The following is a 23,643-nucleotide window of genomic DNA, read 5'->3' on the forward strand; positions in this document are numbered from 1 at the left end:
CTAACCCCACCCCTGGCTCCTCCCCTGGCCCCACCCCAAGCTCCGCCCCTAGCTCCTCCCACAACCCTGCCCCAAGCTCCACCCCTAACCCCGCCCCTAGCACCTCCCCTAACCCCGCCCCAAGCTCAGCCTCAAAGCCCAACCTCCCCTCCCACCCGGGTCTAATATTTTAATGTCATTTTATTTCATGAATTAAAGAACAATTAAAAAAATACCTAGATCTTTTTTAATGTATTAAAGAATTAACTAATTCTGAAATAATTAAACACAAATCAGTGTCTAATATTTAATACCCCTTTAATATATTTTAATTCTTAAATTAAAGCGCGTCCTTTTATGGTTTTTAATGCCTCAATTAAAGAAGGATTAAAAAAATACCCGTATCTTTTGCACAATTATGGGAGGTTTTCTTCAATTTAGTGATTAAACACGAATATTTTAATACCCCTTTAATATTTTTTTAATTCTTAAATTAATGCATCTCCTTTTCTGTTTTTAATTCTTAAATTAAAGAAGGGTTAAAAATAACCGTCTCTCGGCTGTAACGGCTGTAAGTCTTTGCAGCAAGACGGTCAAATACCCATGCATAGAGCTCCTCAGGGAAACATGACCCCACGGCTGTAATACCTGTTGCAGACGCTAGCTGTGTGCGTGTGTGTTTCAGAGGTGTGTGTGTGTGTGTGTGTGTGTGAGACCTGCGCAGCGGGGGTGTCACGCCGGATGGTCTTTTATAACATAGTACAGAAGCTTGAATCTTTGGTTGAAGCTTGAATGTTTTATTACATCCGATTTCCTGATGACGGGGTTGTTCGCTGGGCTTGTTTGAAGATGGAAAAACAAAGCTTATTCTTAGTCACAATAGATGTAGTTTCTTTTAAGATATTACCCGGTCGATCAGGGGCTGCGGGACACCCGCTGATCGGAGATGCCGCCCGAGGTGATGAAGGCGGAAAAAACAAAGTTTCTTCTCAGTCACGTCCCCCTGTGGGAAGGAGTCACCGCTCATTTCCACTACGACCGGTGAAGAGTGAAGGCGTCTGGACCCCGCAATGGGTATAAAATAGAATTAATTTGCAGTAAAAAAAAAATCCCCTGGTCCTGAAAAACCATGTTGTTTAATTAAGTTTTCTTGTCTTCAAGCAGAGTGCGAAACTACATCAGCTTTCAGGGTAAGTGATTTAAGTAATCTTTTTTTGATAGAAATGACTGTTTTTAAATGATGCACGTGGTCTGAAACGGTGTCTTTTTTAGACAAAACCACGCAGACGCTCCAGAGTGCGTTCGGACCCGGCCTCGGTAATATATTTGAAATATTACAGAATATCTGCTTGCGAGGGTGCTGCTTTTTATCTATTTATTTATTTTAATTGTAGAAATCAAGTCAGAGCCCCCTGAAGAAGTTCGAAGACTGGAAGCCCCGACTTCACCACGCAGATGTAAGTACACCGACCGAAATTAAATCACGTTTAAAACTCTGGAATAACCCGATTTTTTCTGTTACAGCCCGTGGAGAAGCGGGTCAGCGGCAGAGAACCGTAAAATGATCCACGGATTTACACGGTAAGGAGTCGGAGTTTATGTATTTATTTTAAATATTTAATAACTAACGTTTTTCTCTTTTTTCAGCACGCGGTGGAGGGAGACCGTCTATTTTCCACCGAGACGCAAGGCTCGAAGATATTCTGAGCTGGGATTAATCTCATCTCGCAACTTTTTTGAAAATGTGTATTCTGTTTTTTTTTCTTATTCCGATGGAACGGGAGAATTCATTTTGAAGAGGTATATTAATTGATTTTCTTGAGGTAGATTCATCCTGGTACGGCTTTTAAAAGATGGAAGGAGAGAATTCAGGTCGGGAAAATAACTTCGGACGTGTATTGGATTTAAACGCTTCAATAATCGACTCAGCGGGGAGCGCTCCTGGAACAGATGGCCCATTACCCAAGGCGTTAAATTTGCCGCCTCGAAATAACATCGAGTCCGGAGAGAGACTTTTAAGCCGTGTTCGTTTAACACCGCTAAATGATGCTCTTAACAATTTGGCGGCTGAACGAGAATCGGAAGAAATTAACCCCTACATCATTTCTGCGATTAACGCGATAAATTTGACGGTCTAGTCTGATACTGAAGAGCCCCCTGACCCACCGCACACCCCGCCTCGAGACGAGTCTGGTCCCGTGGCGTTGAACCAGGTATGTCTGACTCCTCTAAATAACGCCGTAAACCTCCTCGCGTATGAAGTTAATCCTCACGTCCAATCCGCGGTGGATGAATTAAATCAAATGCCTAACGACGCACGCGTTTTTTCACCTTTAAGAACTCCCTCCCCGCGCAATGCGCACAGAGAAGATATTTTAAACAGAGCTCGTTTAACCCCGATAATCGTGGCAATCTCTATTTTGATGGAAGGCGGGGATGATGCACGACCGGGGTCCAGCCGACATTCTCCCATAACGGGCGGTGGGGCTGCTAATGTCATCAGGAGACCGGCTTTTAACAATATCGAAATCAGGCAGCCTCTAAATTTCCACCGCGTCGACGAAATTCCCGACTACGCGGAATTTTATCGTAACGTCGTTGGGACTCTTCAGAACTCGGTCGAAAAGGCTTTAACACACACCAGGGCCGGGGACTTTATCCAAATGGAGATTCGTGGAGACTCAGTCTACAACAAGGCCGCTTTGATCAGCTCATATAATGACGCGGGCGATGTGACGGGCTTCCAAAATCTGCTAGAACGATTGATACAATCGAATTCCAACGTTTTATCCGACGAGTCTCTGGAATTAGTGGTCCAAGTCATCCGCAACCAGAACGGCGCGGGGAAGCGCAGAATAGATGACCTCCTCCATCACGAGGTTCTAAGGAAAAAATCCAAATGCCTTAATATCGTGTATAATCCTGACAACAGTTTATGTTTCGCGATAAACCTCGTTCAATTATTGAATCCACATCTGACTATGCATGAGGCGGAGCAGCGCGGGCTGGCGTTACAAATTAGCGTCGGATTAACGGCTGCTACGCCGGTATCTTTAGAGCAGGTGGGAAAATTTGAAAACGTTCTGGGTTGTAAAACTGTGGTGTTTTTCAGAGCTGAAGGGGAGAGAAAGCTGACAAAATTCCAAACAGGAATACTGGCGCAGCAGAAAACTCTTTTTGTTTTTCTGTTTAATAATCATTTTTACGGAATCACCGATTTAAAGAGATTTTTGGGAGTGAGATATGTATATGAGTTTTGCTTTGAGGGGTACAATAACCCCGCCTCCCATAATTGTCCGTCATATTGTAAAATTTGTGAATCCATGCAGTGTTACGAGAAAAATAACCCGGTATTCTGCAGCGAATGTAACAGGAAGTGTCGCTTGCCCGCCTGTTACAGCCTGCATAAACAACCAAAGTATCATCCTTCCGCTGGTAAGTTCGTTAATGTGTGTGATAACAGAAAAAAATGCCTTCGATGTAAACGCGAGTATTACACAGCATTTTCTAAAAACAGAGCTCCGCACGTGTGTAAGCAGAAGAGGTGTCATATATGCGGTGAGGCTCTCCAGGAGCCGGGCGAGGGTCGCCTCTGCTATATGACGCCGGTCAAAGCTGAAGAGACGCATTCAGGGAAATACGTTTTTTATGACTTTGAAATGTATGTCGATAATAACGGGGAACACGTGCCGTTTTACGTCAGTGCTGTAACAAAGACGGGTGATTTTTGGAGCGCATGGGGGACAGACTGCGTAGCCCGTTTCTTTAAACATTTTAGAACGAGAAAATTCAAAGAATACGTGTTCATCGCTCACAACTCAAAAGGTTTTGACGGCTATCTGCTTCTAAAGTATTTAGTCCAGCAGGGCGTAACCCCCGCTGTGATTATGACCAGGAGTAAACTATTACTCATGACAGACGCCGCCTTTAAACAGAAATATATAGACTCGTTATCTTTCCTTACAATGCGCTTATCTCAGATGCCTAAAGCCCTGGGAATCCGGCTGAAAGACGAAATCGTCCGCAAAGGTTACTTTCCGCACGTGTTCAGTTCAGAAAAAAATCTGAACTATGTCGGGCCATACCCTGACTCTGTGGCTTACGGGGTTGCAAATATGTCAGAGGGAGAAAGAGAGGAATTTAACGCGTGGTACGTGAGCAAAAAAAAAACGCGATTTTCGATTTTAAAGCTGAGGCCATTATATACTGTGATAACGGTACAAAAATCCTGGCTGCAGCCTGCTCCAAATTTATGGCTGAATTCATCGCTGAAACACGCGTGGATCCTTTTACCTGCGTTACAATCGCCTCGGCGTGTATGAAAGTCTTCCAAACTAACTTTGTCACTCCAAAAACGCTGGCGATCCCCTCCGCCGACAATTATAGAATGAAGCATAAAAAATATTCGGACGTGGCTGTGCAGTGGTTAGAATGGGTTGCTGAGACGCAAAACATTACCGTCGATCACGCTCTAAACAGGGGCGAGAAAAAAATAGGAGGTTATTATGTTGATGGGTATGCTCAGATTGACGGGCGGATAAAAGTGTGGGAGTTTCTCGGGTGTTTTTACCACGGGTGTGCAACGTGTTTTACACAGCACGAAATAAACCCTCTCACAAACACCTCATTTGGAGAGCTCCACGCAGCGTGTCAGAAAAAAAAAATAGCCTTTCTGCGGGCTATGCCGGGCGTCACCCTCAGCGTAATTTGGGAACATCAGTGGCTTGAAATGAGGCTGAGGGATGAGAGCGTTCGCCGTTTCCTCAGCCGCAGGGGGTTACCGCCGCCCCTCGAACCTCGCGACGCTTTATACGGAGGTCAGACTTGCGCGTCCCGTCTCAGGTACACGGCTAAGCTAAATGAGAGGGTCTACTGCGTCGACGTGACCTCGCTGTATCCTTACGTTAACGTAAATTTCACATATCCCACGGGGCATTCGGAAATTATCAAGAGAAATTTCCGAGACCCCAGGACTTATTTCGGGCTCATCAAAGCCATCGTGTATCCACCCCGGGGGCTAAAATTCCCCGTCCTCCCACACAGAACTCCTCACGGTAAACTGGTGTTTACTCTGTGTCGCACCTGCACTGATGAAAATAATCAAGCAGGAGCGTGCACACACAGCCAGCAGCAGAGAGCTCTGTCTGGGACTTGGATGACCCCGGAATTCCACAAAGCTCTGGATACAGGCTACGTTGTAGCTAAGATTTTTGAAGTCTGGCATTTTGAGGAAAAAAGTGATAAAATCTTTGAGGGGTACATAAACACCTTCTTAAGACACAAGCAGGAAGCCTCCGGTTTCCCTCCCGAATTTGATAAAGACCCAGAGAGCAGAGAAAAATATATCACGGACTACTGGCTGAATCAGAAGATTCGTTTAGACCCAGAAAAAAATCAGTCACAATGCGGCAAAACGACAGATGGCTAAGATCTGCCTCAACTCCTTCTGGGGGAAATTCACCCAGAGGTCAAATCTAACGCAGACCGCGCTCGTTAAAAACGCTGACGATCTGTTCAGGTATCTGTTTTCTGAAGAGTACGAGGTCACATATCTAACATTCCTCAGCAGTCAGGTGGCTATGGTTCAATGTATTATGATACCGATAGCCTGATTTACGTTTGTAGGCGGGGTGAAACCCCGTTGCCTCCCGGTAATTATCTGGGGAAGCTCACCGACGAGTTGAATGGTGACGTCATCACAGAGTTTGCAGCAGCGGGGCCTAAAAGTTCCGCATATAAAACCGTATGAGGTAAAACGGTCATGCGTGTGAAGGGGATCACTCAAACCCAAGAGAGCTGTCAGAAAATAAACTTTGACAGTGTCAAAGATCTGGTCGAGGGTTATATAAAAGACCCCACCCTCGCTGCATCTATCAAAACACCGCAGCAGGGAATTAAACGTCATAAAAGCAGTTTCAGTTTGACAAACGTGTCATTTCAAAAATCCTTCAGGGTGGTGTATGACAAGCGGCGTCTTTTAAAGGACGGGGAAACCGAACCGTTCAGATTTTGAAACATGTCTCACTTGGGAAATACGGTGGAGTTTGACCCCAGACTTCAGCCCCCATTCTCCTGTCTCATCGTTGGACCGAGTGGTTCGGGAAAGACTGTGTTTGTGAAAACATTGCTGGAAAATTGTAGCCACGCTATATGTGCCTGACAACACTGTATGTCTGTATACGTCTGAACAACCTCTGTATTCTGAACTGAAGAATAAAAATATTACATTTGTAAGAGGACTCCCTGACTCATTTCTGGACGACAGCCTTTCCCCTGAAGGTCAGAGCCATCTGGTTATTTTGGACGATCTCATCTTTCAAGCAACGGATCATCCTGAAGTTGTAAGAATTTTCACCCAGTACAGACATCACCGGAATATAAGCATCATAATGATCACACAGAACGTGTTTCATAAAGGGAAATACAGTCGAACCATCAGCTTGAATTGTAATTATATGGTGCTGTTTAAAAACCCCAGAGACAAGTTACAGATGAACATTCTGGCTCAGCAAATGTTTCCCGGCAGAAAACAATTTTTTTTGGAGGCTCTTGATGATGCTACGAGCATACCTTACGGGTATTTATTACTGGATTGCACGCAGGAGTGTCCAGATCAGTTCAGACTGAGATCGGGATTACTCCCGCACGAGTGGCCCGCGGTTTATTTACAGAAAGATAAACGGATATGAGCTCTCTTTTAAAAAGGAACGGCCCCGCTCTTAAAGCGCTAATCAGAGCCGGGGCGAGGGAGCGTCACCACAGCCTGAAGACCTGCAGGCCGGAGCTTCTGAAAACTTTATCCAAGATCGCTTTGAATATATTAAAGGGGAATATCGCCTTGAGCGACTCTCAATTCCGTGCCTTGAAAAAACGAAAAAGAGTTTAACGTCTTCTGGCCGATAGAAAAAAACAGTTACAAAAGGAAGCGGGGAGCGCTGATTCAGACGGGCGGCTTTCTCCTGCCTCTGCTCGCCGCGGCCCTGCCCGTTATAACGAGTCTAATAGTACCCAGAGGATAATGGCGTTCAAAGAGCGCAAAAGATGTTTTTACTGACTCCTCAACAGATGCTTCAACTCGGAAATTCTGTTCCGCCGAGCGGAAATAACATCAGACAAACAGCGGAAAATGATTTAGACTCGCGAATGCGGGCCGTGCTGGAGGAACGTACTCACTCCCCTTATGAAAAAATTAAAAAGTATGAGGCTCTGCTGCAGCGCTATTTAATCCTGATCAAACAGGGGGAACTTGAATCACGCGTTTCACCCCCGCAAGAGACTCGCGTCGCTAAGCAACCTGAGGAGGAGGGGGTGGAGGAGGAGGAGGAGGAGCTGGATGAGACTGTCAGAGGTCCTGAAGAATATCCCCTCCAGAGAGCGTAGAAACGCTGATTATGAGGAAATTGTCGATGGGTGATAAGCGCTGGAGTCCGTCGGGGGAATTTATTTATAAGGGGAAAGTCGTCTCACGCCATAGATCTTATGAAACATCTCTGATCCTCGTTCAAGAAATCGAGCCCCCCTACAGGCTGGGTGAAGTTCCTCAATATTTTACAGGAGTGGAACATTCCGGTGGCGTGCGAATCAAACCCGCAAGCCAGCGAGCAGTTTCAGAAGCTTAAAAAAGGACGGAGCAGCTCGCCGGATGAAACCCTTCTTTTAACCATATGGTTTAAAAACAACTTTCAGCACTTCTCTACTTAATAACAACGATGCAAAAAACGAAAAACATTAAAGGTATGATCGGGGGTGTGTTTTCTACACATCCGGAACATTTTTCACAAAAAAAAAAAAAAAAAAAAAAAATCAAAGGTCAAAGGTCAATGCTTCTTTCTACGCTTAATAACGGGGGTTTAAAGCGTGCAAACGCGATAAAACTTTAAAGGTATGATCGGGAGAGCGTTTTCTACACATCCAAAGCATTTTTTCACAAAAAAAAAAAAAAAATCAAGGTCAACGCTTCTTTCTATGCTTAATAACGGGGTATTAAATTATGCAAACGCGATAAAACTTTAAAGGTATGATCGGGAGAGCGTTGTAAGACGGGGGTTACATTTTCACACGGAAAAACATAAAATAATAGGAACGCCGGTTAACACAAGCCGTGACAATATTTAAACTCATGCAAAGGCCCTGCTAGCTGGTTACAGGAGGTATTGCAGCTTTTCTTAAGGCAATAACGATATCTTTTCACAAAATCAGAAACCAAATCATCGTTTGCGATAGTATTTTCGGTGTATAAAGACACCACGTCCTGGTACGACTTCCCGGCGGCTCTGTTATACAGATAATACACGCAGTGTTGTCCGCATACGTCCGATAACTCGTGCTGAAGCTGTTTGTTGTGATACAGAATGTTTTTAACATCTGGGAGATTCTCCAGATATCGCAGGATGCTTTTAGGGTAGTATTCAAAGTCCGGGCTGAGGCCGAACGAGTCAAAAAATGTGGCTCGACCATTTTTTTCAACGGTGAGCGCTAACCAGTGTTCCCCCGGTAAATGTCTAGGGTGGGTGTTTACAATGAAATATACGGGAGGGTCCGGCTTGATCCGGAATAACTCGTCAGACGCGAAAACACTGGCGACCAGGTCTCCTATTAAGCCCCTCATAACAGCGTCCGATTCCAGGGTGTTCATCAGTAAAAATCCACAAGGACCTGATGCTTGGAATTAATCTCCAAGAGAGAATCGTAACACGTGTACACTATCAACGTGGTGGTATGCGGAGTCGTGACTCTGAATCTCATCTCAAGTCGCAGGGTCCCTGTGGAGATGGAGCTCAGAGCGCCGCTGTCCTCCTCCGGGTTTAAACTGAAGACGTACAGAGCATAGCCGTGTGCAAAATCCTCCCGGTCTATACAGAGAGGCAGGTCCTTGAGGTGTCGCCCGGTTGCCGTGTAGAGATTGTAAAACTCCCTCACAGAGAGTCCGTTGTTAAATTCAGGCTGGAAAGCTTTAGCCGGCAGCTGTCGAGTGCGAGGTACTCCAGGTCATAGTGTGCAAATTCAAATGGGGACAGATCTCTTCTCCCGCTGAATGCATTGTGATTCACCATACCCAGAACCACATATTTGGGCATGGTTCCTAAAAACAGGTTCTCCTGGTTGCATATCCTGGAATGGCTGGGGATCACGTAAGTCTTAACGTTGATTCGTGATAATGGGTACACAGCGTTCCCTTTCATGAGAGCTGCGGAGTGACCCAATCTCACTGCAGGGGATACGGTGACTTTCTTAACGAATAGTGACGCGCCCAGAATTTTCAGCTTGAAAGTGGAGGCCGCCAGCCCCATCAGGCAGAAAGCATCGCTGGCTCGAATTAATTTAACTCTTAGATCAACATTATTCAGAAGAAGCCTCTCGCAGAAAAATATGTCCATGTGCAGCGGGCCCTGAACTTGAAATTCACGCGATTCGGCGCTAACGCGCGCTCTGCTCACGAGGCCTTTATTCGGGCCCGCGTCATCCACAGCGGTCGAATTGTGCTGACCCGGGGTGTCTTTGTAAAACAATCCGCCCGTGAACTGCGATTTCAATGAAGCGGGCGAAAAGTTCCGCATCTCAATCATTGCCCTGTACGGGTGCGTCGCGCTGGACTGGGAAATTAGCCGGTCACCCAGAGTCACGTCGACTTGCGAGAAAATCGTATTGAGAGGGTAATTTATTACCCCCACGCGGGTGTCATTAGCCAGGTCAGTCCCGTCGGCGTTTGTAATTTTCAATCGCAGATAAAGCAGCGTATTATTGAGGTCTAAATACCTCTCACCGTATCCGGGGATAAAAAACTCGACAGGGCCCGTGTCCGTAAGAGCTGACCTCAACGTATTGGCTTTGCTCGATGGACAGCTGGGTCCCGGAGATGGCGAATAAATCCAATTCGCTCATGGTGCATTCGGGGGAATCATTTCGCAAAAGAGACATTGTTTAAGAGAAAATATCCCCGGACAACCTCCTCTTCTTATGCTTCCTTCGAACTGTTCTGCTTTTTCCGGGGGTCTTTCGCGTTTTAACCGTTTTGATCCGTTTCCCCGGGGGGCTTTTCCGGGGTCTTCTTGAGAGCACCATGATCCCGGACCCCCGCTGCTGCTCGGGTTCCTGACTCCGTCCGGCCCTCTCAACAACGCGGTTCACTACGTCGGAAGCGATGCTTTGAGCTGTGTTTTTCAGGTGAGGTTTGGCGATCGTGTATCCTTGTTTAATCAGCGGCGACACAAATTTGAACAGTTTCGAAAATATGTTCCCGAGCCCGCGTCCATACTTAACAGGAGCGCCGTGGAAGCCGTGAAGGCCGTTCCCGACTTGATTTTCATAGTAAGGCACAAATCTATAAATGTCGGCTTTGTGCGCTGCCCCGGCCATTTTTTTTATCCCGCCAGTTTAAAATGTAATGTCACAACCACTTTACCGTATCTGAAATTCACCGGTCGATCTTGATCACTTTTGATTTCAATGCGTATCATCTCAATATGTCTTTTGGAGACCGGGATGTAATAAGCGGGGTTGAATTTCTTTGTAATTATTTCCCCGAAACGACCTCCAATTTCGAACGCTCGGAGGAGAGGAGCAAAAGCGTCGCCCACCGCTTGAGGCTGTACAACATCTGTATAACAGAACAGGTGATACATGCCCGCTTTTATATCGGGGTAGCGGGGAGAACTCGTGACCCCGGGTCCGCATCTCAGCCATTGATTAAGCTGTATCCCCAGCATGTACGCCGTCGGGGCTTCAAAATATACCTGGCAGGTACAGTCTCCTTCCCACAGAAACTTTTTCTGGATATTGTCATATTTTAAAGTCAGCTTCGGATCTATAGTCTTCAAACGAGGGTTTATCCGCGCTGCAATAACCTCAAAGTTATCGTAATATCCCGTGTCAAAAAATTGCGAGTGAACGGCGAGTTTGTTCTTGGGCGGTAAGCCCGTAATTTTCTTCACCTGAAACGTACAGCAAGGCTTTTCCGGGATATTTAACCAGGTGTGTGGATAAGAAATTTCCGTCAGCGCCACATCCCAGTCACCCTCTAGATCCAGGTGTCGAGCCAAGTCCACCTGGTAGCATGAAATTGTGTTGTCCGGGAATACTTTTAGGCTGGCGTTTGAAGGCAGAGTCATAAAATCCGTGTTTCAGATCGCGATCCATTTCTCATATGTCGGTTGAAGATAGATGTTGTCATATTTATACGGCCATCAGCTGGTCCACGGGAACCCAGGAGTTAAATTTCTCGGGCCAATTTTTCCATCTGACAAATACACTCAACAAAAATATAAACGCAACACTTTTGGTTTTGCTCCCATTTTGTATGAGATGAACTCAAAGATCTAAAATTTTTTCCACATACACAATATCACCATTGCCCTCAAATATTGTTCACAAACCAGTCTAAATCTGTGATAGTGAGCACTTCTCCTTTGCTGAGATAATCCATCCCACCTCACAGGTGTGCCATATCAAGATGCTGATTAGTGCACAGGTGTGCCTTAGACTGTCCACAATAAAAGGCCACTCTGAAAGGTGCAGTTTTGTTTTATTGGGGGGATACCAGTCAGTATTTGGTGTGACCACCATTTGCCTCATGCAGTGCAACACATCTCCTTCGCATAGAGTTGATCAGGTTGTCAATTGTGGCCTGTGGAATGTTGGTCCACTCCTCTTCAATGGCTGTGCGAAGTTGCTGGATATTGGCAGGAACTGGTACACGCTGTCGTATACGCCGGTCCAGAGCATCCCAAACATGCTCAATGGGTGACATGTCCGGTGAGTATACCGGTCATGCAAGAACTGGGACATTTTCAGCTTCCAAGAATTGTGTACAGATCCTTGCAACATGGGACCGTGCATTATCCTGCTGCAACATGAGGTGATGTTCTTGGATGTATGGCACAACAATGGGCCTCAGGATCTCGTCACGGTATCTCTGTGCATTCAGAATGCCATCAATAAAATGCACCTGTGTTCTTCGTCCATAACAGACGCCTGCCCATACCATAACCCCACCGCCACCATGGGCCACTCGATCCACAACACTGACATCAGAAAACCGCTCACCCACACGACGCCACACACGCTGTCTGCCATCTGCCCTGAACATTGTGAACTGGGATTCATCCGTGAAGAGAACACCTCTCCAATGTGCCAAACGCCAGCGAATGTGAGCATTTGCCCACTCAAGTCGGTTACGACGACGAACTGGAGTCAGGTCGAGACCGAGGTGGAGACGGCTGATGGTAGAGAAATGAACATTCAATACACGAGCAACAGCTCTGGTTGACATTCCTGCTGTCAGCATGCCAATTGCATGCTCCCTCAAATCTTGCGACATCTGTGGCATTGTGCTGTGTGATAAAACTGCACCTTTCAGAGTGGCCTTTTATTGTGGGCAGTCTAAGGCACACCTGTGCACTAATCATGGTGTCTAATCAGCATCTTGATATGGCACACCTGTGAGGTGGGATGGATTATCTCAGCAAAGGAGAAGTGCTCACTATCACAGATTTAGACTGGTTTGTGAACAATATTTGAGGGAAATGGTGATATTGTGTATGTGGAAAAAGTTTTAGATCTTTGAGTTCAACTCATACAAAATGGGAGCAAAACCAAAAGTGTTGCGTTTATATTTTTGTTGAGTGTAAATTAAAGTTCACAGCAGTTACACTGAAAGAGTAGCAGAAGTATTAGAAATGTAGGAACAGTAAATATATATACATATATATATATATATATATACACACACACACACCACTACTAAGATTAACAAGAGTAAAGTACTAAGCTAAAGTTCACAACAGTCACACTAACATAAGTATATAAAAAATGAAAGAAAAAAAAAATGAAGACGAGGGTCCGAAGCCGCTAACGCAAGCTAACCGCTAGCAAAAATGCTAGTCGCTCCTAAGATTTACACAGAAGTAAAATAATTACTTAAAATTCACAGCAGTTCGACTGAAAAAATAACAGAAGTATTAACCAGGTAAAAAGCTAGCCAGCTATAAAAATAACGACGGGTGGGAAGGGAGGAGTTGACCTAGCTAGCGAATGCTAACTGCTAGCGAATGCTAACTGCTAGCGAATGCTAACTGCTAGCGAATTACAACAGGACTATAGTTAAATAACATTCAGAGTAGATACAATTAATAACCAGAAGAGTGCTAAACAGAAATAAAAAACGTATACAACCGTGTGAAGTTCAGAAAAGTGTCACAACAACAAACAATCCATCGGAAAACAAGTTGTTTATTACGTTATCAGTTCAGGACTTTTATTACGTTATTGGCCTAATATATTTTTTTAAAAAAATTATCACGTTATCTGCCGTTATTACCTTATCGGCCGTTATTATGTTATTGGCTTCTACACAGCCGAGCTTCGATTTCTGACCAATCATGACTCGTGATTAGTTTGTCTGCTTCGGTTGCATTCAGGAAATGGCACTCGCTTGTATTTTCACCTGTTTTATACATATAAAAACTGAAATAACAGAATATTAGGTAATAATACGTTTAGGTAAGCCATCAAGATACATTTACAAATTGCACAAAAAGCAGTTTCTCCTCACCGCTGGCACATCTTTGTCAGCATGTTCCCTCTGTCTGCCCAGTCAGTACTTTTCTCCTGCCTTAGTGTTCAACTACAGTTCACTATATGCATCTTCATTCAGCCTGATTTCCACATACTACATTTGCGTATCCATCATGTCGTTGTCCTGGTTTTTTTTTTCTTCTCCATCCGACACGTGTTTGTTGCAGTGTGGAAGAGAGACTGAGAAAGACAGAAATTTACCACTGATATTGAATGCATCAGGGGGTGTGTGTGTGTGTGTTCACAGTGAGACACAGATGATTCTTGGAGTAGAGAAAGAACGTGTACAGCTGTCAATCAAATTAAGAAACAACTATTTGAGCACTAGTGTGGAGCTGTGTTGTGCTCAAGCAATTTTTTTTCCTGAAAATGTATTTATTTTAAAACATGTACAGTGGGTAAGGGTGCTGTTAATATTCATGATGACAGGGCATGACAATGTCATTGCTAACAATCTGATTGGAAATTTAGTTGCATTTCAGCTTAGACATCTGTCAACAATAACCCGTTGCGCATTTCCTGTGCAGCAGTATGCAGTGCTGCACAGGAAGCACAATGCAGTGATGCTAGTGGAAAAAAAATATTGACTTGAGTGGTATCTATTGGCTCCAGACACTTATCACAGATGCAACAGACTGCAAAGGGAACACAAATGTATGTGGAAATCTGGCATCAGCCACTGCCATCTCAGTCTTCACCTTATGCCACCTGGTACTCCTGTCATTTTTCAGACTATCCCAATTTGATTTTAGAAACCTCTTCATTCTACCAACATGTCTCCCCATCTTCCTTCCTCTGTCCATGTGTCACTCCCGGCACCTTCACCAGATCTACATGAACTGACCAGTTGTCAAGCATCACTTCTCTCTATCCAGTGCCTGTCTCACCTCCTCCATTACAGTTGTTTTGGAGGGTGAAACCATCTATAAACAGCAAAACTTTTTTTTTTTGTACTAGGCTGTAAACATTTTTATTTCTGTTCTAAATTTGGACAATTTAACATAGAATTGGATGGAAACCAGTTCGCTTTTGGAGGCAGTCTCAAGTGGCAGTCAAGGAACTGTGACTTTCCTTTATTTTTAGTCTCTCAAATCAGACATTTTTGTTTCTCAAAGAAAAAAAATACTATCACCAAAATAGCACAACACGAGAAATACATACCAAAATTTGAAAGCCTACGAGTGCTTCAATATGGGGGGACAACACAATTGAACACCAAAATTTCTCCAAAGCACTTTTTTTTTTTTTTTTTGCAGTTTTCAGTAAGCTGTAAACTTCTAAATATGGAACTGGAGTTTTACACTAGCTGAAGACATTTTTTCCAAAGAAAAACTCATCTTCATGCACCTAGCATGGACAGTTCAGAAGTAATGACTTATTGATAGTAAAATCAGTATCACACTTCATTTTCAAAGGCCCAATATCTCAAAAACTAACGAATATATGTTGTGTTTACAGAGAACGTTATTCTGTAAAAGTACAACACAAAATCAGAAAAAGTTGGGACAATACAGAAAATCCAAATAAAGAGTGATCATTGCATTTAATTTAACTTCTGTTTCATTGCAGACAGTGTGAATACAAGAAAATTCCTATTTTTTGTGGTCAACTTCATTTTATTTATTAATATACATCCACTCATGTATGCATTTAAGGCTTATAACATTCCAAAAAAGTTGGTATGGGGTCAGTTTATCCTAAATATAAGAATTAAGTCATCACTTTTACAGCTAGGTTTCTTGAGACATGTCAGGGGAAGGACACATGAACATTTCAGTCACTAAATATGTCTTGGACTTTGTTTACATCAATCAAGAAATACTAACAGCATGGTACTGTATGGAAAATCTGTGTCAAGTAGACAGTTCTTAAAAATTAAGTGACCATGCTGGAAGGACACTAATGAAGGAAGCTACCAAGACACCCTATGACAGCTCTGAAATAACTGCAGGCTTCTGTGAATGTGAGTGGAGAAACTGGGAAAGGTGCACACATTTGCCTGTTGCACCCCCATACATGGTTTCATGTTGGACCAGAGCAGAGAAAGAGGAAATGTTCATTTGATAAAATCCTAGCCTATACAACATCATGAAACTGTACAACTGGTGATGCAACAGAGAAAAGCTGCACTATGTGCAGTTTCTCCAACCATCCATTCATTTTCTTCCGCTTTATCTGGAGTCGGGTCGCAGGGGCAGCACCTCAAGCAAAGCCGCCCAGACCTCCCGATCCACACACACACACCCCAGCTCCTCCGGGGGAACCCCAAGGTGTTCCCAAGCCAGCCGAGAGACGTAGTCCCTCCAACGTGTCCTGGGTCTTCCCTGGTGCCTCCTCCTAATGGGACGTGCCTAGAACACCTCTCCAGCGAGGCGTCCAGGGGGTATCCGGAAAAGATGCCCGAGCCACCTCAGCTGGCTCCTTTCAACGTGGAGGAGCAGTGGCTCGACTCCGAGCTCCTCACCCTATCTCTAAGGGAGCGCCCAGCTCGCCCACCCATTTCTCCAACCACAAAAGCCTATAACTACTTCAGAGTTATCTGGATGTTGTGTTGGCTTCCCTCACTCATCTTCTTCCAGCATGTTCACTCAAGTTTTAGAAGTGTCTACTTGAAAGAAATTTATCATACTGTTTGTAGTTCTTAATGACATGCAAATACAACCCCTGGCAAAAATTATGGAATCACCGGCCTCGGAGGATGTTCATTCAGTTGTTTAATTTTGTAGAAAAAAAAGATCACAGTCATGACACAAAACTACAGTCAGTAACGGTTACTTTTTTAGACCAAGCAGAGGGAAAAAAATATGGAATCACTCAATTCTGAGGAAAAAATTATGGAATCATGAAAAACAAAAGAACGCTCCAACACATTAGTATTTTGTTGCACGACATCTGGCTTTTATAACAGCTTGCAGTCTCTGAGGCATGGACTTACTGAGTGACAAACAGTACTCTTCATCAATCTGGCTCAAACTTTCTCTGATTGCTGTTGCCAGATCAGCTTTGCAGGTTGGAGCCTTGTCATGGACCATTTTCAACTTCCACCAAAGATTTTCAATTGGATTAAGATCCGGACTATTTGCAGGCCATCACATTGACCCTATGTGTCTTTTTGCAAGGAATGTTTTCACAGTTTTTGCTCTATGGCAAGATGCATTATCATCTTGAAAAATGATTTCATCATCCCCAAACATCCTTTCAATTGATGGGATAAGAAAAGTGTCCAAAATATCAACGTAAACTTGTGCATTTATTGATGATGTAATGACAGTCATCTCCCCAGTGCCTTTACCTGACATGCAGCCCCATATCATCAATGACTGTGGAAATGTACATGTTCTCTTCAGGCAGTCATCTTTATAAATCTCATTGGAACGGCACCAAACAAAAGTTCCAGCATCATCACCTTGCCCAATGCAGATTCGAGATTCATCACTGAATATGACTTTCATCCAGTCATCCACAGTCCTCGATTGCTTTTCCTTAGCCCATTGTAACCTTGTTTTTTTCTGTTTAGGTGTTAATGATGGATTTCGTTTAGCTTTTCTGTATGTAAATCCCATTTCCTTGAGGCGGTTTCTTACAGTTCGGTCACAGACGTTGACTCCAGTTTCCTCCCATTCGTTTCTCATTTGTTTTGTTGTGCATTTTCGATTTTTGAGACATATTGCTTTAAGTTTTCCGTCTTGACGCTTTGATGTCTTCCTTGGTCTACCAGTATGTTTGCCTTTAACAACCTTCCCATGTTGTTTGTATTTGGTCCAGAGTTTAGACACAGCTGACTGTGAACAACCAACATCTTTTGCAACATTGCATGATGATTTACCCTCTTTTAAGAGTTTGATAATCCTCTCCTTTGTTTCAATTGACATCTCTCGTGTTGGAGCCATGATTCATGTCAGTCCACTTGGTGCAACAGCTCTCCAAGGTGTGATCACTCCTTTTTAGATGCAGACTAACAAGCAGATCTGATTTGATGCAGGTGTTAGTTTTCGAGATGAAAATTCACAGGGTGATTCCATAATTTATTCCTCAGAATTGAGTGATTCCATATTTTTTTTCCTTCTGCTTGGTCTAAAAAAGTAACCATTACTGACTGCCACAATTATTTTTCCTGATTTCTTATAGTGTTTCTTAAAGCCAGAAAGTTGCTATTTGAAATGACTTTAGTTTTGTGTCATGTCTGCGATCTGCTTTTTTTCTACAAAATTAAACAACTGAATGAACATCCTCTGAGGCCGGTGATTCCATAATTATTGCCAGGGGTTGTAACATATTCAGTAACTTGCAAACATTCATGTATCAATCCTCTCGCTTGTTTCAAGAAAACCTGCTGTAAAAATTATGATTTAATCATTTTATTCAGAATAAACTGACGTGGTCCCTTTTTGTTTTAAATGTGTTGCAGCCCTTAATTGCAGGATGTACACTGAGGAAAATAAGTATTTGAACACCCTGCGATTTTGCAAGTTCTTCCACTTAGAAATCATGGAGGGGTCTGAAATTTTCATCTTAGGTGCATGTCCACTGTGAGAGACAATCATAAAAAAAAAAAATCCGGAAATCACAATGTATGATTTTTTAATAATGTATTTGTATGTTGCTGCTGCAAATAAGTATTTAAACACCTATAAAAATCAATGGTAATATTTGTACAGTAGCCTTTGTTTGCAATTACAGAGGTCAAACATTTCCTGTAGTTTTTCCACCAGGTTTGCACCCACTGCAGCAGGGATTTTGGTCCACTCCTCTATACAGATCTCCAAATCTTTCAGGTTTGGAGTTTCAGCTCCCTCCAAATATTTTGTACTGAATTCAGGTCTGGAGACTGGCCAGGCCACTCCAGGACCTTGAAATGCTTCTTAGGGAGCCCCTCCTTAGTTGCCCTGGCTGTATGTTTGGGGTCATTGCCATGCTGGAAGACCCAGCCATGACCCATCTTCAATGCTCTTACTGAGAGGAGGAGGTTGTTTGCCAAAATCTCACAATACATGACCCCATCCATCCTCCCTTCAATACAGTGCAGTCGCCCTGTCCCCTTTGCAGAAGAGCACCCCCAGAGTATGATGTTTCCACCCCCATGCTTCACGGTTGGGATGGTTTTCTTGGGGTTGTTCTCATCCTCTAAACATGGTAAGTGGAGTTGATTCCAAAAAGCTCTATTTTGGTCTCATCTGACCACATGACCTTCTCCCATGCCTCCTCTGGATCATCCAGATGGTCACCGGTGAACTTGTGCTGGCTTGCGCAGGGGGACCTTGCTGCCCTGCAGGATTTTAAACCATGACAGCATCATGTGTTACCAATGTAATCTTTGTGACTGTGGTCCCAGCTCTCTTCAGGTCACTGACCAGGTCCTCCTGTGTAGTTCTGAGCTTTCTCAGAATCATCCTTACCCCACAAAGTGAGATCTTGCATGGAATCCCAGACCGAGGGAGATTGACAGTCATCTTGTGTTTCTTCCACTTTCTAATAAATAATCATAACAGTTGTTGTCTTCTACCAAGCTGCTTGCCTGTTGTCCTGTAGCCCATCCCAGCCTTGTGCAGGTCTACAGTTTTGTCCCTGGTGTCCTCAGACAGTTCTTTGGTCTTGGCTATGGCAGAGAGGTTGGAGTGTGATTGATTGAGTGTGTGAACAGGTGTCTTTTTACAGGTAAAAAGTTCAAACAGGTGCAATTAATACAGGTAAAGAGTGCAGAATAAGAGGGCTTCTTAAAGAAAGATTAACAGGTTTGTGTGAGCCAGAATTCCTGCTGGTTGGAAGGGGATCAAATACTTATTTGTAGCAGTAACATACAAATAAATTAAAAAAAAAAAGAAAAAAAAAGAAAAAAAAATCATACATTGCATTTTCTGGATTTTTTTTTTTTTTTTTTAAGATTATGTCTCTCACAGTGGACATGCACCTAAGATGAAAATTTCAGACCCCTCCATGATTTCTAAGTGGGAGAACTTGCAAAATCGCAGGATGTTCAAATATTTATTTTCCTCACTGTATATTAAATCAAATGAAGCTCACCCCACAAAATATGAAATATCTGGGGTTGACACTAAAAATTTTCCATATTGTTTCAACTTTTTCTGATTTGGGGTTGTAATGGGGATGGTCAGACAGAAGGCCTCTGGTGATTTCTCATGGACTGACCGAGGAGAATGCAGAGAAATGTAAAGGTGGGGAAGAAAAAAAAAGTTCCACTTTTATGAATTTCTGAGTCCTAGTCTGTGTGGTTTTATCTCAGTTTACAGACCATTCAGACAAAAAAAAAAAAAAAAAAAAAAAAAAAAAAAAAAAAAAAAAAAGACTATTCATAGACAAGGGCCATGCATACACATATGAAGAATCATTCATTATTTATTAAAACAGCACTGTCACAGGTGATGAATGTGGACTGGTTTATGGCAGGTGATGTAGGGATATTCCATGGCAGTGCATTTAATCCATCATAACTCTCTGAATACTAAACTGATTTTCATGTGGCTTTTTTCTCCAAATGTCTTACATGTAGCCATGATACAGGACAAATGGTTTATTGTATTTTAATATTCATATTGGGATTAACAGTAATAGAATATTCTGATATAGCCTACACTATAGACAGGTATGTGCAAACACACTTTATACATACACACAATAATATAGAAAGGGAAACTAGTGGCAGGAAAGTCATCAATTTTAGTCATTTGAAGAGACAATATATGATTAGGCTATATATACACACAAACAAAATACAGACTAATGAATACGTTATATTTCTTTATACCATGGTCAGTGAGAATTCTGTCTAACTGGCGTGCATTATTTTTGTGTACGAGGTCTGTCCAAAAAGTATCGGACCTTTTTATTTTTTGCAAAAACCATATGGATTTGAATCACGTGTGATTGCATCAGCCAAGCTTGAACCTTCGTGCGCATGCGTGAGTTTTTTCACGCCTGTCGGTTGTGTCATTCACCTGTGAGCAGGCTTTGTGTGAGCAGTGGTCCACCCCTCTCGTCAGATTTTTATTGCGAATAAATGTTTGAACGATTTGGAGCTTTGCTGCGTCAAATTTTTCCAGAAACTGTGAGAGACCTCCAGCTGGACACCATTCGGAAAATTTAGATGGCTTTCAGCGATGATTTTATGGGGAATACACAGATTAAGAAGTGCTCCAGCTGGTTTAAAGACCGCCCACAGCGTCTGAGAGTGCGGCGCGCTCCGAGCACCGATCGACAGGCTCATTCCCCGCTCAAACAACCAGATCATTTCCAACGTGAAGGCTTTGTTGATCCGGGACGTCGTCTAACTTTCACAAAAAAGGCAGAAAGCATGGACATCAGCAATTTTTCGGCACATTCTACTGTTACAGGAGTTTTTTTCATGGAAAGAGAAGCGGAGGATTGCGCCATCATGCCGCTCATGGCGCAGGACAAAACCACCTCCGTGTTGGTCTCACAGGACGGCTTTCAGGTGGCTTTCAGACGACTTCTGGTTGGTTTTCAGTCGTGTGAGTATCCGAGAAATTGTGCATGAGCTGGACATGCCCCAACATGTCCTGTGAGGCTTCATCACGGCGGTGCTTTGCGCTATGCGGCTCTGCTGAAAAGCTCGACTGAAAAGCAACCGGAAGCCGTCTGAGCCATCTGAAAGCCGTCCTGTGAGACCAACACGGAGGTGGTTTTAGCCACTTTTCCACTACAAAGCTCCAGCACTCGGCTCTACTCGGTTTGGTTCCAAGCACGAGCTTTTCTACTGCAAATAGTACCTCTTCAACGTGGGCGGGGTAAGCAGAGCAAACTGCAGTGACGCCGTTTTATACGCAACACAAACATAAACAATGACGAACTCCGTGTGTTTACTGCTGTGAGTTTTTAAGAGAAAGTTGCTGGCGGCGAGAAAAACACGCTTGAGACGTACAGAAGACTTTGGGAATTCATATGAAGATGAAGACGAGAAGATACAAGCTGCTAGAGATGAAGAGACAAAGCATGACGGTAAGCTAATAGTTAGCTTCCTAAGTAGCTCGTAAATAATTAATAACTGCAGGCTGTCGCTATTAACTATTAAAATTGCGGCTGTCAAAATAAAGCGTTAATTTAGATTAATTACAATACCTATCAGGCCTTCAGCCACACTTTACTCCATTTTGTTTTGACCTCAGTGACTTGGTCTGTAAATAAAGACGCGTTTCTGAGCAATAAACGTGTTAATGTCAATATTCCTTTTTTTTTTTTTTACCAAAGTAACTTGCTTTGATAACTTATTGTTAAATCTCAAATGTGGGAGTTTGTGCATTTACTGACGTTTACGCACAAAATGTTGATTCGGTTATAATGACCGTTAATGTCGTCACTGAACTCGAACAGGCTTAAAACATTAAAACGTTTGTTTTTCATCCAGATTTTAATGTTCAATGGACAAATTTAAAATATGAAATCCAATATAATTATTAAAGGAGTCATATTGTGCAGAAAGAATCAGCCTCCAAACACACAATTCTGTTTTATAGACATTCTTTATATCCTTTTATTGTCATTGTACACATAAATACAATGAAATTTGCCTGCATTTAACCCATCCAAATTACACTTACAGTTCTCCCAATTTACAGCTTAATACCTCCTTGATATGTAACAAAAATAACCCTGATCCTTTTTTACCTGATTATTAAGTGCCCCAAACACACACAGATCTGAGTTTTTTTTTTTTTTTAATATACCTGCAATTAAATGATTAATTTAGATTAACTAATCACAAACGCTGTAATCACTTACATTATTTTTTAATAACCTGACAGCACTAATTAAAATATGTGTGCTGTATGTGTGTGTTTCAAATGGTTTTCTCAGAGTCACCGCTGCGGAGGTTCATGCCACGGAATGGGACACCTTTGTCATCATCATGTTATACACCAGTTATGTTTCACTGTGAATTTTTAATACATTTTTGTACTTTTTGCTAAAATGTCTCCACTTTTGTGTAACATCATTTTGACTTGTAAAAGTTACCAAGGTTTACTGATTTAAAGGCTAACAGTTTGAAAAGCTGTTTAAGCATAATCCAGTAGTAAAATAAGCTTTACATTTAATGGGGATCATAAATGTAACAGACAGTAAAACTGGTTGTTCAAAATTCCTTGATGTAATGGTACCTTCACTGAAGTGACTAAACCTTTTTGTTTATGTTAAATACCATTTGGTAAAATCTCCGTTTAGACATGATTATTCCAGCATCTGTGTAAAGATTCAGCCAGGTGTAGTGTGCAGTGTCTTCTGGAGCGGCAAAAACCCAAATTAAAAATTCTTAGAAATGAACCAAAATGTTTTTTACTGTTGACTCAGAATGAAATGACAAATTATGATACAGTCACATGAGTCAAATTGTTTACTGCAACAAAAAAGAGCAAATACACACATAAAAAAATCAACACAAACTATACAAAAGTTTCATGTGTCTGTAGTCTGGGTTGGGGGTGCAGGTCACATGCCCCGGTCATGCATCGCGTGCACAAAGTCACCCAGCATGCCAAGATATGCCTGATTAAATGCAGCATCCACCACCGTTGCTTCCTCAAGGATCAGCCGTAGTGTTGTGACGTTCGCGAACGAGCCGATTCTTTTGAACGGCTCTTTAATATGAACTAAGGGAGCCGAGTCGCGGTTGCGCGGGAGCCGTTCTTTTTGTCATTCTTTTTTTTTATGCGTGTTTGTTTCACACAGCTCCCAGGAACATCCAGTTGTGGTTGCGGCTGTGGCTCCCCCCGCATAGAAAGAGAGCAGCTACGGGGGGGAGGGGCACAGGCAGCATGTGCCTTCACATTAGAGCATGACACGGAAGTGGATTTTCACTCCCGTCCCATCCTGCTCCCAGAAAAAAAAATCCCATCCTGTCCCAATCCTGGACTGGAGTAAAAAAATAAATCCCATCCCGTCCCACTCCTGTAAAGATGACTCCCAATCCCATCCCGCTCCCACTCAAAATCAGTCCCACTCCCATCCCCGCCGTGATGATCAATCAGGGACTGAATATGTAGTGAGTGACATGGAGATGTCTGGAGTTTGACTGAAGATGTGAACATGTCCTGTCTCTGGTAGCAGCCTGTGAGCAGGACT

The 23,643-nt window shown here is 43.1% G+C and overlaps 1 protein-coding gene across 2 annotated transcripts in view; it reads right to left on the bottom strand.

The window, feature by feature from the left end:
• LOC117522512 (gastrula zinc finger protein XlCGF52.1-like) overlaps nt 1–23,643 on the bottom strand; it is a 38,379-nt gene that overhangs the window by 3,360 nt on the left and 11,376 nt on the right. The window lies entirely within an intron of this gene.

This window comes from Thalassophryne amazonica, chromosome 12 (assembly GCF_902500255.1).
Source record: "Thalassophryne amazonica chromosome 12, fThaAma1.1, whole genome shotgun sequence".
Taxonomy (NCBI): Eukaryota; Metazoa; Chordata; class Actinopteri; order Batrachoidiformes; family Batrachoididae; genus Thalassophryne; species Thalassophryne amazonica.